The sequence below is a fragment of the Papio anubis genome, chromosome 2 (genome assembly GCF_008728515.1).
Source record: "Papio anubis isolate 15944 chromosome 2, Panubis1.0, whole genome shotgun sequence".
NCBI lineage: Eukaryota > Metazoa > Chordata > Mammalia > Primates > Cercopithecidae > Papio > Papio anubis.
This window is the reverse complement of record NC_044977.1, coordinates 26,905,928-26,919,260: the sequence shown is the minus strand read 5'-3', so window position 1 is coordinate 26,919,260 and position 13,333 is coordinate 26,905,928. Positions and strand designations below refer to the sequence as shown.

The following is a 13,333-nucleotide window of genomic DNA, read 5'->3' as shown; positions in this document are numbered from 1 at the left end:
AGCAGGAATAGGATTGGGGACCCACTTAAAGAAACAGTCTGGCCGTGTTTTGGTAGAGCAGCTGTGCTGTGTTCGGGGGTCCTTTCTGCCCCTGGTTGGCTTGGACTCTTCAAAGCCCAGAGGCTGGAATGGCTGAGTTCCCCAAACTACAGACATGGTGGCCCATCCCTCCCCTCCCCTGAGTACTTCATCTCAAGGGGAATTCCAATTTCTTTTGACTGAAGAACACCTGCAGGGGTGGCTTGAGGCCCCAGTTCAGAGGTTCTACCCAGTGAGGAGGAATGGTATTGGGGATTCACTTGAAGCAGTCCGGCCGCACTTTCATAGAGCAGCTGTGCTCTGCTGCAGTATCACTTCTGCCCTGATCGGCTTGGGCTCTATTTTTAATTTTTTTTTTTTTTTTTTTTTGAGACAGGGTCTTGCTTTTGTTTTCCAGGCAGAATGCAGTGATGCAGTCATGGCTCACTGTGGCCTCAACCTTCTGGGCTCGAGAGATCCCTCCACCTCAGCCACCTGAGTAGCTGGGATCACTGGTGCATGCCACCATGCCTGACTAATTTTTTTGCATATTTTTTTGTAAAAATGGGGTTTTGCATGTCATCCAGGCTGGTCTCAAACTCCTGGGCTCAAGCGATCCACCTGCAATGCCTTAAATTGTATTTCATCCTGGAGAGTTGGTATAGTGTCTTGTCCTACCAAAACAATGTGTGAAACTGGGGATATTAAAGTTTTAGAACTATGCAGATCAGCTTTCTTTGCATATCTGGAAAGCCCAAACTTCTTTGATTTTCCTAGTTTACTCTTTTCATGTTCAAATTCAACTTGTGAATGTACTAATGTTCTTTCTTAAGTACCAACTCTTTATCTCCTGACATTTAAGCCTGTAGCAATGTACCCATAACCTATATCTTCAAGCTCATTTCCCATCTTTTCAACTACATTGCACTAGTAACACTCAATTCAAGCTCATCTACTTTTGTCTTTTTTTTTTTTTTGGAACCTATTGAATTCCCTATTGTTGGAATATCCTTTCCCATCCCTATTGTTGGAATATCCTTACCTATACCTCTTTTGGCAATACTTTTCATTCTTGAAGGCTCACGATATATTTTATCTATGAAACAATCTCTATTTCTTTCATATAAAAGTAATCTTAAAATCATTTAAATCTCTGTGGAAAGAAAATAAATCTCAGGACCCCAAACTCACTATGCCAAAGGGAAAAGTCAAGCTGGGAACTGCGTCACACAAACCTGCCTCCCATATGATTTCTAAATAAGACAGCTAAAAGATAAAAAAGCTATACACTATTCCTCACAATTTTCCGACAAAGAAATTCCTTATGGGTCTCATGATCTTCATGCTAAAATAGTTCTGTTGAATTTCACACTGGCAATCAATTGAAAGCTTATCTTCACAGGTGCAGGACAAAGGACAGAACTCAAAGTCATCCTGCTCACCTGAGACAAATGCATATCTGATTGCTTCCTCTGCCCTATTGTTTATGTTATGTTATGTAAAACTGCAGATTCACTGAGCCAGATGTAGGCATCAAGGGAAATGTCAAGGGGACATTTCTATGTGACTATTTCTGTGACCACCCTTCTCACATGAAAAATGTGTATTCAGGGAAAGGTTGATCAAAGACTCAAAAGGATTCAACCATTTGTCTCATATCTACCAATACATTTTTAAAATATTTTTTCTTCTTCTCCCATTGTCTGCCCTTTCCCCTCGCTGGCTGGCTTGCTTGCTTGCTTGCTTCCTTCCTTCCTTCCTTCCTTTCTTCCTTTTCTTCCCTTTCTCTCTCTCTTTCTTTCTTTCTCTCTTCTTTCGAGATGGACTCTTGCACTGTCACCCAGGCTGGAGTGCAATGGCATGATCTCAGCTCACTGCAACCTCCACCTCCTAGGTTCAAGCGATTCTCCTGCCTCAGCCTCCTAAGTAGCTGGGATTACAAGTGCCCACCACCATGCTTCGCTAATTTTTTGTATTTTTAGTAGAGATAGGGTTTCACTATATTGGCCAGGCTGGTCTCGAACTCCTGACCTTGTGATCCGCCTGACTCAGCCTCCCTAAGTGCTGGGATTACAAGCGTGAGCCACTGAAACTGGCCAGTATTTTTTTTTTTTTTCCCTAATTTTACTTTAAGTTCTGGGATACATGTGCAGAACGTGCAGGTTTGTTACATAGGTATACATGTGCCATGGTGGTTTGCTGCACCTATCAACCCATCTTCTAGGTGTTAAGCCCTGCATGCATTATGTATTTCTCCTAATGCTCTTCCTCCCCTTGCTTCCCACCCCTTGACAGGCCCCAGTGTGTGATATTCCCCTCCCTGTGTCCATTTGTTCTCATTGTTCTACTTATGAGTGAGAACATGTGGTGTTTGGTTTTCTGTTCCTGTGTTAGTTTGCTGGCAATGATGGTTTCCAGCTTCATCCATGTCCCTGAAAAGGAAATGAACTCATTCTTTTTTATGGCTGCATTGTATTCCATGGTATATATGTGTCACATTTTCTTTATCCAGTCTATCATTGATAGGCATTTGGGTTGGTTCCAAGTCTTTGCTATTGTAAATAGTACTGCAATGAACATACATGTGCATGTGTCTTTTTAGTAGAATGATTTATAATCCTTTGGGTATACACCTAGTAATGGGATTGCTGGGTCAGATGGTATTTCTGGTTCTAGATCCTTGAGAAATCACCACACTGTCTTCCACAATGGTTGAAGTATTTTACACTCCCACCAACAATGTAAAAGCATTCCTATTTCTCCACATCCTCACCAGCATCTGTTGTTTCCTGACTTTTTAATGATCACCATTCTAACTGGTATGAGATGGTATCTCATTGTGGTTTTGATTTTCATTTCTCTTATGATCAGTGATGATGAGCTTTTTTTCATATGTTTGTTGGCTGCATAAATGTCTTCTTTTGAGAAGTGTCTGTTCATATTCTTTGCCTACTTTTTATGGGGTTGTTTTTTTCTTGTAAATTTGTTTTTAAGTTCCTTGTAGATTCTGGATATTAAATCTTTGTCAGATGGATAGATTGCAAAATTTTCCTCCCATTCTGTGGGTTGCTTGTTCACTCTAATGATAGTTTCTTTTGCCATGCAGAAGGTCTTTAGTTTAATTAGATCCCATTTGTGAAATTTGACTTTTGTTGCAATTGCTTTTGGTGTTTTAGTCATGAAGTCTTTGCCCATGCCGATGTCCTGAATGGTATTGACTAGGTGTTCTTCTGAGGTTTTTATGGTTCTAGGTTTTACATTTAAGTCTTTAATCCATCTTGAGTTAATTTTTACATAAGGTATAAGAAAGGGGTCCAGTTTCTGTTTTCTGCATATGGCTAGCCAATTTTTTCAGCAGCATTTGTTAAATAGGTAATACTTTCACCTTTGCTTGTTTTTGTCAGATTTGTCATATATCAGATGGTTGTAGATGTGTGATGTTTTTTCTGAGGTCTCTGTTCTGTTCCATTAGTCTATATATCTGTTTTGGTAGCAGTACCATACTGTTTTGGTATGGTAGCCTTGTAGTATAGTTTGAAGTCAGGTAGTGTGATGCTTCTAGCTTTGTTCTTTTGGCTTAGGATTGTCTTGGCTATACAGCATGTTTTTGGATCCATATTAAATTTATAATTCTGTGAAGAAAGTCAGGGGTAGTTTGATGGGAATAGCATTGAATCTATAAATTACTTTGGGCAGTATGGCCATTTTCGTGATATTGATTCTTCCTATCCATGAGCATGGAACATTTTTCCATTTGTTTATGTCCTCTCTTATTTCCTTGAGCAGTGGTTTGTAGTTCTCCTTGAAGAGGTCCTTCATGTCCATTGTAAGTTGTTTTCCTAAGTATTTTATTCCCTGCATAGCAATTGTGAATGGGAGTTCACTCATGATTTGACTTTCTGCTTGTCTATTATTGGTGTATAGGAATGGTTTTGATTTTTGCACATTGATTTTGTATCCTGAGACTTTGCTGAAGTTGCTTATCAGTTTAAAGAGATTTTGGGCTGAGATGATGGGGCTTTCAAAATATACAATTATGTCATTTGCAAACAGACACAATTTGACTTCCTCTCTTCCTGTTTGAATACCCTTCATTTCTTTCCTTTGCCTGATTGCCCTGGCCAGAACTTCCAATACTGTGTTGAATATGAGTGTTGAGAGAGGGCATCCTTGTCTTGTGCCAGTTTTCAAAGGGAATGCTTCCAACTTTTGCCCATTCAGTATGATATTGGTTATGGGTTTGTCATAAATAGCTCCTATTATTTTGAGATACATTCCATCAATACCTTGTTTATTGAGAGTTTTCAGCATGAAAGGACATTGAATTTTATCGAAGGCCTTGTCTGCATCTATTGAGATAATAGTGTGGTTTTTTGTCATTGGTTCTGTTTATGTGATGGATTACATTTATTGATTTGCATATGTTGAACCAGCCTTTCATCCCAGGGATGAAGCTGACTTGATCATGGGTGGATAAGCTCTTTGATGTGCTGCTGGATTTGTTTTGCCAGCATTTTATTAAGGAGTTTTGCATCAATGTTCATCAGGGATGTTGGGCTGAAATTTTATTTTTTTGTTGTGTCTCTGACAAGTTTTGGTATCAGGATGATGCTGGCCTCATAAAATGAGTTAGGGAGGAGTCCCTCTTTTTCCCTTTTTTGGAATAGTTACAGAAGGAATGGTACTAGCTCGTCTTTGTACCTCTGGTAGAATTCAGATGTGAATCTGTCTGGTCCTGGGCTTTTTTTGTTTGATAGCCTATTAATTATACCTCAATTTTAGAACTTGTGTTGGTCTATTCAGAGATTCGACTTCTTCCTGGTTTAGTCTTGGGAGGGTGTATGTGTCCAGGAATTTATCCATTTCCTCTAGATTTTCTAGTTAGTTGTATAGAGGTTATAGTATTCTCTGATGGTACTTTGTATTTCTGTGGGATCAGTGATGATATCCCCTTTATCATTTTTTATTGTGTCTATTTTATTCTTCTCTCTTTTCTTCTTTATTAGCCTAGCTAACAGTGTATGTATTTTGTTAATCTTTTCAAAAACAAAACAAAACAAACAAAAACAAAAACAAAAAAAACAGCTCCTGGATTTTTTAAGAGGTTTTTCATTTCTCTATCTTCATCAGTTCTGCTCTGATCCTAGTTATTTCTTGTTTTCTGCTAGCTTTTGAATTTATTTGCTCTTGCTTCTCTAGTTCTTTTAATTGTGATGTTTGGGTGTCAATTTGAGATTTTCCCAGCTTCCTGGTGTGGGCAATTAGTGCTATAAATTTCCTTCTAAAAACTGCTTTAGTTGTGTCGCAGAGATTCTGGTATGTTGTCTGTTTGTTCTCATTGGTTTGAAAGAACTTCTTGATTTCTACCTTAATTTCATGATTTACCACAGTAGTCATTCAGGAGCAGGTTGCTTAGTTTCCATGTAGTTGTGTGGTTTTGAATGAGTTTCTTAATCCGGAGTTCTAATTTGATTGCACTGTGGTCTGAGAGACTGTTATTATTTCTGTTCTTTCGCATTTGCTGAGGAGTATTTTACTTCCAATTATGTGGTAAATTTTAGAATAAGTGTGATATGGTGCTGAGAAGAATGTATATTCTGTTGATTTGGGGTGGAGAGTTCTGTAGATGTCTATTAGGTCTACTTGGTACAGAACTGAGTTCAATTCCTGAATATTCTTGTTAATTTTCTATCTCATTGATCTGTCTAATATTGACAGTGGGGTATTAAAATCTCCCACTATTATTATGTTGGAGTCTAAATCTCTTTGTAGATCTCTAAGAACTTGTTTTATGAATCTGTGTGCTTCTGTATTGGCTGCATATATATTTAGGATAGTTAGCTCTTCTTGTTGCATTGATCCCTTTACCATTACGTAATGCCTTTTTTTGTCTTTTTTGATCTTTGTTGGTTTAAAGTCTGTTTTATCAGAGAGTAGGATTGCAACCCCTGCTTTCTTTTGCTTTCCATTTTCTTGGTAAATATTCCTCCATCCCTTTATTTTCAGCCTATGTGTGTCTTTGCACATGAGATGGGTCTCCTGAATACAGCACACCAATGGGTCTTGACTCTTTATCCAATTTGCCAGTCTGTGTCTTTTAATTGGGGCATTTAGCCCATTTACATTTAAGGTTAATATTGTTATGTGTGAATTTGATCCTGTCATCATGATACTAGCTGCTTATTTTGCAGATTAGTTGATGCAGTTTATTCATAGTGTCATTGGTCTTTATATCATGGTGTGTTTTTGCAGTGGCTGGTACTGGTTTTTTCTTTCCATATTTAGTGCTTTCTTCAGGAACTCTTATAAGGCAGGCCTGGTGGTGACAAAATCAGCATTTGCTTGTCTGTAAAGGATTTTATTTCTTCTTCACGTACGAAGCTTAGGTTGGCTGGATATGAAATTCTGGGTTGAAAATTCTTTTCTTTAAGAATGTTGAGGTCAGACGTGGTGGCTCATGCCTGCAATCCCAGCACTTTGGGAGGCCAAGGTGGGTGGATCACAAGGTCAAGAGATCAGGACTATCCTGGCCAACATGGTGAAATTCCATCTCTACTAAAAATACAAAAATTAGCTAGGCATGGTAGAGTGCCCTTGTAGTCCCAGCTACTCAGGAGGCTGAGGTAGGAGAATCACTTTAACCTAGGAGGCGGAGGTTGCAATGAGCTGAGATCATGCCCCCACGCTCCAGCCTTGTGACAGAGCAAGACTCTGTCTCTCTCACACACAAAAAGAATGTTGAATATTGGCCCTCACTCTCTTCTGGCTTGCAGGGTTTCTGCAGAGACATCTGCTGTTAGTCTAATGGGCTTCCCTTTCTAGATAACTTGACCTTTCTCTCTGGCTGCCCTTAACATTTTTTTCTTTGTTTCAACCTTGGAGAATCTGATGATTATGTGTCTTGGGGTTGCTCTTTTCGAGGAGTATCTTAGTGGTATTCTCTGTATATCCTGAATTTGAATGTTGGCTTGTCTTGCTAGGTTGTGGACATTCTCCTAGATAATATCCTGAAGTGTCTTTTCCAACTTGGTTCCATTCTGCCCGTCACTTTCATGTACACCAGTCAATTGTAGGTTTGGTCTTTTCACATAGTCCCATATTTCTTGGAGGGTTTGTTCATGTCTTTTCATTCTTTTTTCTCTAATCTTGCCTTTGCACATTATTTCAGTAAGTTGATCTTCAGTCTCTGATATCCTTTCTTCTGACTGATTGATTCTGCTATTGATACTGTGTATGCTTCACGAAGTTCTCCTGCTGTGTTTTTCAGTTCCATCAGGTCATTTATGTTCTTTTCTAAACTGCTTATTCTAGTTAGCAGTTCCTATAACCTTTTATTAGTGTTATTTGCTTCCTTGCATTGGGTTAGAATATGCTCCTTTAGCTCAGAGGAGTTTGTTATTATCCACCTTCTGAAGCCTACTTTTTCTGTCAGTTCATCAAACTCATTCCCCATCCAGTTTTGTTCCTTTGCTGGAGAGGAGTTGTGATCCTTTGGAGGAGAAAAGGAATTCTGGTTTTTGGAATTTTCAGCATTTTTGTGTTGGCTTTTCCTCGTCTTCATGGATTTATCTACCTTTGATTTTTGAGGCTGATGACCCTTGGATGGGGTTTTTGTGTGAGGGTCCTTTTTGTTGATGTTGATATTGTTGCTTTCTGTTAGTTTTTCTTCTAACAATCAGGCCGCTCTTCTGCAGGTCCACTCCAGATCTTGTTCACCTGAGTATCACTAGTGGAGGCTGCAGAACAGCAAAAATTGCTACCTGCTCTTTCCTCTGGAAGCTTTGTCCCAGAGGGGCACTGGCCTGATGCCAGCCAGATATCTCCTGTATGAGGTGAGGTTTCTCCAAATCAGGAGGCACGGGGGTCAGGTACCCACTTGAGGAGGCAGTCTGTCCCTTAGCAGAGCTCGAGTGCTGTGATGGGAGAATCTTCCTTGTCTAGATCAGCTGCTCTCTTCAAAGCCAGCAGGCAGGAAAGTTGAAGGGGTGGCCTGCCCCTCCACACCTGTGGGCATTTCTCATTAGGTGGAACGAGAGACTTGAGAAAAGAAATGAGACATAGAGACAAAGTATAGAGAAAGAAAAAGTGGGCCCAGGGGACCGGCGCTCAGCATACAGAGGACCCACGCTGGCACCAGTCTCTGAGTTCCCTCAGTATTTATTGATTATTATCTTTACCATCTTAGAAAAAGGGAAGTGGCAGGATAATAGGATCATCATGGGGAGAAGGTCAGCAGTAAGACATATGAATAAAGATCTCTGTGACATAAGTTTCAGGAAAAGTGCTGTGCCTTGATGTGCATATGCAAACATCTCCATACACCTTTTTAGTGCATAAAGAGCAGCATTGCACTAGCAAGTCCCACCTTCAGCCCTAAGGCGGTTTTCTCCTTTCTCAGTAAACAGAACATACAATCCGGTTTTACACCAAGATGTTCCACTGCCCAGGGATGGGTAGGAGACAGATGATTTTCTCTATCTCAACTGCCAAGAGGCCTTCTTTCCTCTTATACTAGTCCTCTTCAGCACAGACCCTTCACAGATGTCAGGCTGGGGGACAATCAGGTCTTTCCCTTCCCACGAGGCCATATTTCAGACTATCTCATGGGGAGAAACCTTGGACAATACCTAGCTTTCCTTGGCAGAGGTCCCTGCGACCTTTGGCAGTGTACGTGTCCCTGGGGACTTGAGATTAAGAGAATGGTGATGACTTTTCACAAGCATACTGCCTTCAGGCACTTGTTTAACAAAGCATACCCTGCACAGCCCAAAATCCTTTGAATCTTGAGTCACAACAGCACAGGTATCTTTCAAGGACAAGGTTGGCGGTAGGGTCACAGATTAACAGCATCTCAAATACAGAACAAAATGGAGTCTCTTATGTCTACTTCTTTCTATATAGACACAGTAACAGTTTGATCTTTCTTTTCCCCACAAAAGTTTTAAGTCAGCTGAAGCTGTGCCCACAGCCACCCCTTTCCCCCAGTGCTCTGTCCCAGGGTGATGGGAGTTTCTGTAAGCCCCTGACTGGGGCTGTTACCTTTCCTTCAGAGATGCCCTACCCAGTGAGGAGGAATCTAAGAGAAGCAGTCTGGTGGCCATAGCTGCTTTGCCGCGCCGTGGTGAATTCCACCCATGCCAAACCTCCCGGACTTTTTAGCACTGTCAGAGGAAAACCACCTACTAAAGCCTCAGTAATGGTGGATGTCCCTCCCGCCACCTAGCTTGATCATCCCAGGTTGACTTCAGACTGCTGGGCTGGCAGTGAGAATTTCAAGCTAGTGGTTCTTAACTTGCTGGGCTCCATGGGCGTGGGACCTGCTGAGCAAGACCACTTGGCTCCCTGGCTTCAGCCCCCTTTCCAGGGGAGTGAACGGTTCTGTCTCTCTGGGGTTCCAGGCGCCATTGCGGTACGAAAAAACTCCTGCAATTAGCTCAGTGTCTGCCCAAACAGCCACCCTGTTTTGTGCTTGAAACCCAGGGCTCTGGTGGTGTAAGCACACAAGGGAATCTCCTGATCTGCGGATTGCAGAAATCATGGGAAAAGCATAGTATCTGGGCCTTGTAGCACAGTCTTTCATGGCTTCCCTTGACTTGGCAAGTGAGGACTCCGGCTTCTTGCATTTCCTGGGTGAGGCAATGCCTCACCTTGCCTCTGCTCACCCTCTGTGGGCTACTCCCACTGCGCAGTCAGTCCCAGTGAGATGAACTGGATACCTCAGTTGGAAATGTAGAAATCACTTGCCTTCTGTGTTGGTCTCTCTGGGAGCTGCAGACTGGAGCTGTTCCTATTTGGTCATCTTGCCCTCTTGCCCCCTTTCAGTATTGAAACCCTCACAGTCATCTTTGGAGAAAGGTGTAGACCTGCCTCCTGGAAACTCATATTTATCTTTGGCAAATAAACCTTCTAAAATGATTGAGACTCACTTCGGTTATCTTTATTCATTTATACCTCTATAATGCTTTATGCTTCCCTAATTACAATGAATTTACTGCTTATTAAATTTTTATAGTGGTCTTATACTTCTGCATAACAGATTTTAATTTATTTAAAATGAAGGGCAACGTTTGCAATTTTTGTTTTCTCCAAAGTGACAATATGTGCCTTGTATATCATAGGAAATCAGATATTAGTGAATTAAAACTGATTGTCCTACGACTCTATCCTTTCTTTTTCTGCTTCTCAGTAATTTGGGCTCTTAATATTTCCTGTCTGTCCTAATTTGATATCCTAACCGATTTGGCTGAGTTCATCTGTTTTCACTCTAAACCAATCTACATGTTGTATTATAATAATTTTATAACCCAAGGCAAATCGTGCCTTTTTTTCTGCCTCAAACACAATATTGCCTTCTAAATAGGGAGTCTACTCGGTATGACATCCAAGATCCTCTCATCTCTTTGCCTTATCTACTCAGTGTCTACTCTAAATTCTGTGCATTTGTCTTGGTACCTGAAATGAGGTCCGTGGTATCATAGTATGTATAGGAATGACATAGTAAGTCACACTGGGGTAACTGCGCACAACTGCTTATGATAGGGATAATAGACATAGGGTTTCTGGCTGCTTCATTCTTCACCCGGCTGCCCCAGAAGTTGAGGAGAAGTTATGTAATCACAGCGATAACGTATTTAAGACACAACTTGGAGGCAGCTTTGTACCATGCTTACATACCCTTTGGCTTTCATTTGTGTTGTCCCCTTTTTGGGGGAAATACTGCCCTCCACCAGTTCCATGGGGTTCTCCCTGCCACACTGGTCATTGTTAAAATGTATACCAGTCTTTCAAGGCCTGACCGTGATGTTGCCTCAAAACTTTTATCTGACCTCTTTCTCTAAAATTATTTGTGTTTTGCTTTATGTTTTCCCCATAGCATTTTATTTGTATATTTTTAATAAAACTACAAATAATCTCCCTGGTATTAGGCATATCCTTGTTGCCATCCCTCCCTTTAATGCCATAAGGTTTCAAATCTTTGATTTGCATTCTGTTCACTATTTAATCTATTCGCTTTTTAATCTTCTTTAGCAGACAAACAGTAGCCTGCACATAGAAGCATAGAATACACTTTTTTTGAGTCCATTTGCTGGATATCTCGTAAAAGTAATGTTTTATGCTATATATAGAAGGGGACAGTTAGATTGGTAGTGTTTCTTGTCATTTCTTTTTAAAAAATAAATTATTGAAATCATTATTTCAGTGGTTCTCAAACTTTAGTGAGAATAACCTAGAGAGCTTGTTGAAACAGATTTCTAGGTTCCAATCCCAGAGTTTTTATTCAGTAGGTGTGGGATGGTTTCCAAAATTAGCCCTTCTAACAAGTTTGCATGTGATGCTGATGGTGCTGGTCAAGGGATTACATTTTGAAAATGCTGCATTGAACTGCAGATATGCATATTTGGCTTTAGGAAGTTTTGTAAAAGTATCATTTTAGAAGGATATTCTTTGAATACGTGTGACAAGGTAGAATTTTTGGGTGATATAACAAAACCAGAGGTTACATTTTCTGACTTCAGCCATTTTTTGTTAGGCTTATGCATAGGAAATAAAAATGTTCCTTTGGGATTTACTCTTCTGCATTTATACTGGTATTCTCAAACTACAAATGTACAGTGCTGTGCCAGAGAAGGTACTCCTGTGCATCATGCATCTTGGAGCCTCTTTATTTGGCTTATTATCCTCTAGAAGCCAGAAGACACTAACTCTACATTATATCAATGTCCAAGTTCTGGAGGACAGTGGGGAGAAGGGCCAGGTTGTCTTACTCTGCTTCCATCTTGAAAATGAATGATTACAACAAATGTCTGGTAGAGAGGAGAGGACAACTAAGAGTGAGAGAGACACATGTTCCTGGGGCCAAATAATTTCCTTCTTATGCCCTGTGAAGGACATTTACCCCATAAAGAACAGCCCGTTATTAAAGACAGTGTCATTTTAATTATGTTGATAGTTTACCAGGGCTTTATGGATGACACTTGTGAAGCTGGCCATCATTTATAACACTGCTTCTTGGGATAATGCATTCTGATTTCCAAATAGCTAATTTGGAAATCAACTCAGGGAACACAACCTGTCTGCAAATTGGGTACTGCTTGTACTGCAGTTTCTAGAGCATATTTGTTCTACTCATTTCCTCAAATGGTTCATTTGTATACAGCAGGGTAATAATACAAGCAGGTGCTTAGTCTGTGCAGAGAAATTGACAATTTCCTATGGATATTTTTTATTCGCATAGGGTGGAGAGAATGATGTAAAAACCTTGTGGCCGTTGCAGATTCTCATTCTGGATCAAAGGAAGGGTAAAGGCTGTGTCTGTTAGCCAACACTGCAGTGTTATGAGTACACTAAAGCTCCCGGGTAAGTAGTGGCCTCTCTGGGATGTGTTTGGCTGGTAGGAGGTGGAGGAGGACCCTTAGGAAATAAGGACCAGAATAAGAGGAGTACACTGTCTATGACCCACAGTGATGGTCCAAAAACAGTGACCAAGAGGGTTATGAATGTTCATTTACACATTTTGTGTGGATATCTGCACAGCGTTAACAATAATAGCTAAGTCAGTGGTTTTGAGTGTGGAATGTGGTGACCTATTTTCACCAAGTAGGTTCCCCAGGAAGCTGACTCTGAGCCAGAGATCAGCATGCAGGATATTTGTGAGGGTGAGCTCTTAGGATCAAAGTCTGTATTACTCAGGGTTTTCTAGAGAAATAGAAATAATGTTTTACCTGTTATCTGGGCATCCCTTAGCCCAGTCAGGTTGACACATAAAATTAACCATCACAACATCGACAGGAAAAAGCAAGGAAGCAGGACTGGGCTGAGCCCCCCAAAGCTTCCCTCAGCCAGGGCTGTGGGGGGCTCTGAGATTGGGATGAACTCTCAGCATTTCCCTGCTTTGGGCCAATGGGACTGGCCTGTATTCTTCTGTATCCATCAGTCTTCGGATACAGGCTGCCCCTGGGAAAGGGGTTGTGACTTTGGCTGAGGGGATTCTCAGAGAGGGCTGAGAGTGTCTGCCAGTAGCCAGACATGCATCCTTCTGTTCTGAAGGGAGGTCTGAGTGTCAAGGCAGAGCGTCCATGGCACCTGTTCAGGAAGTAAGAATGTCTGTGGGCAGCTGGGAATACATAGAATAGGCTCTCTCTGTAGGGGAGGATCAGAGGTCCTTAGCAGAGGTCCATGGTTGCAGGTGAATAAGCAATTACAGGGCACTGGGCATGTTAAAAGGAACTAGAATAATATAACATGGCCTTGATTTATTGAGCTTCATCAATATGTTCATCAACTCATATATAGTATTGCTAACCCATACAGTAGC

General features: G+C 41.0%; 1 long non-coding RNA gene across 4 annotated transcripts in view; it reads left to right on the top strand.

Annotated features, from left to right (window-relative positions):
- LOC101016867 overlaps positions 1 to 13,333 on the top strand; it is a 123,524-nt gene that overhangs the window by 74,111 nt on the left and 36,080 nt on the right. For all 4 annotated transcript variants that reach the window (XR_643084.4, XR_643081.4, XR_001899545.2 and 1 more), the window contains one exon: positions 12,254 to 12,375. This is a non-coding gene — a long non-coding RNA (uncharacterized LOC101016867). The remainder of the gene's footprint in view (positions 1 to 12,253; positions 12,376 to 13,333) is intronic.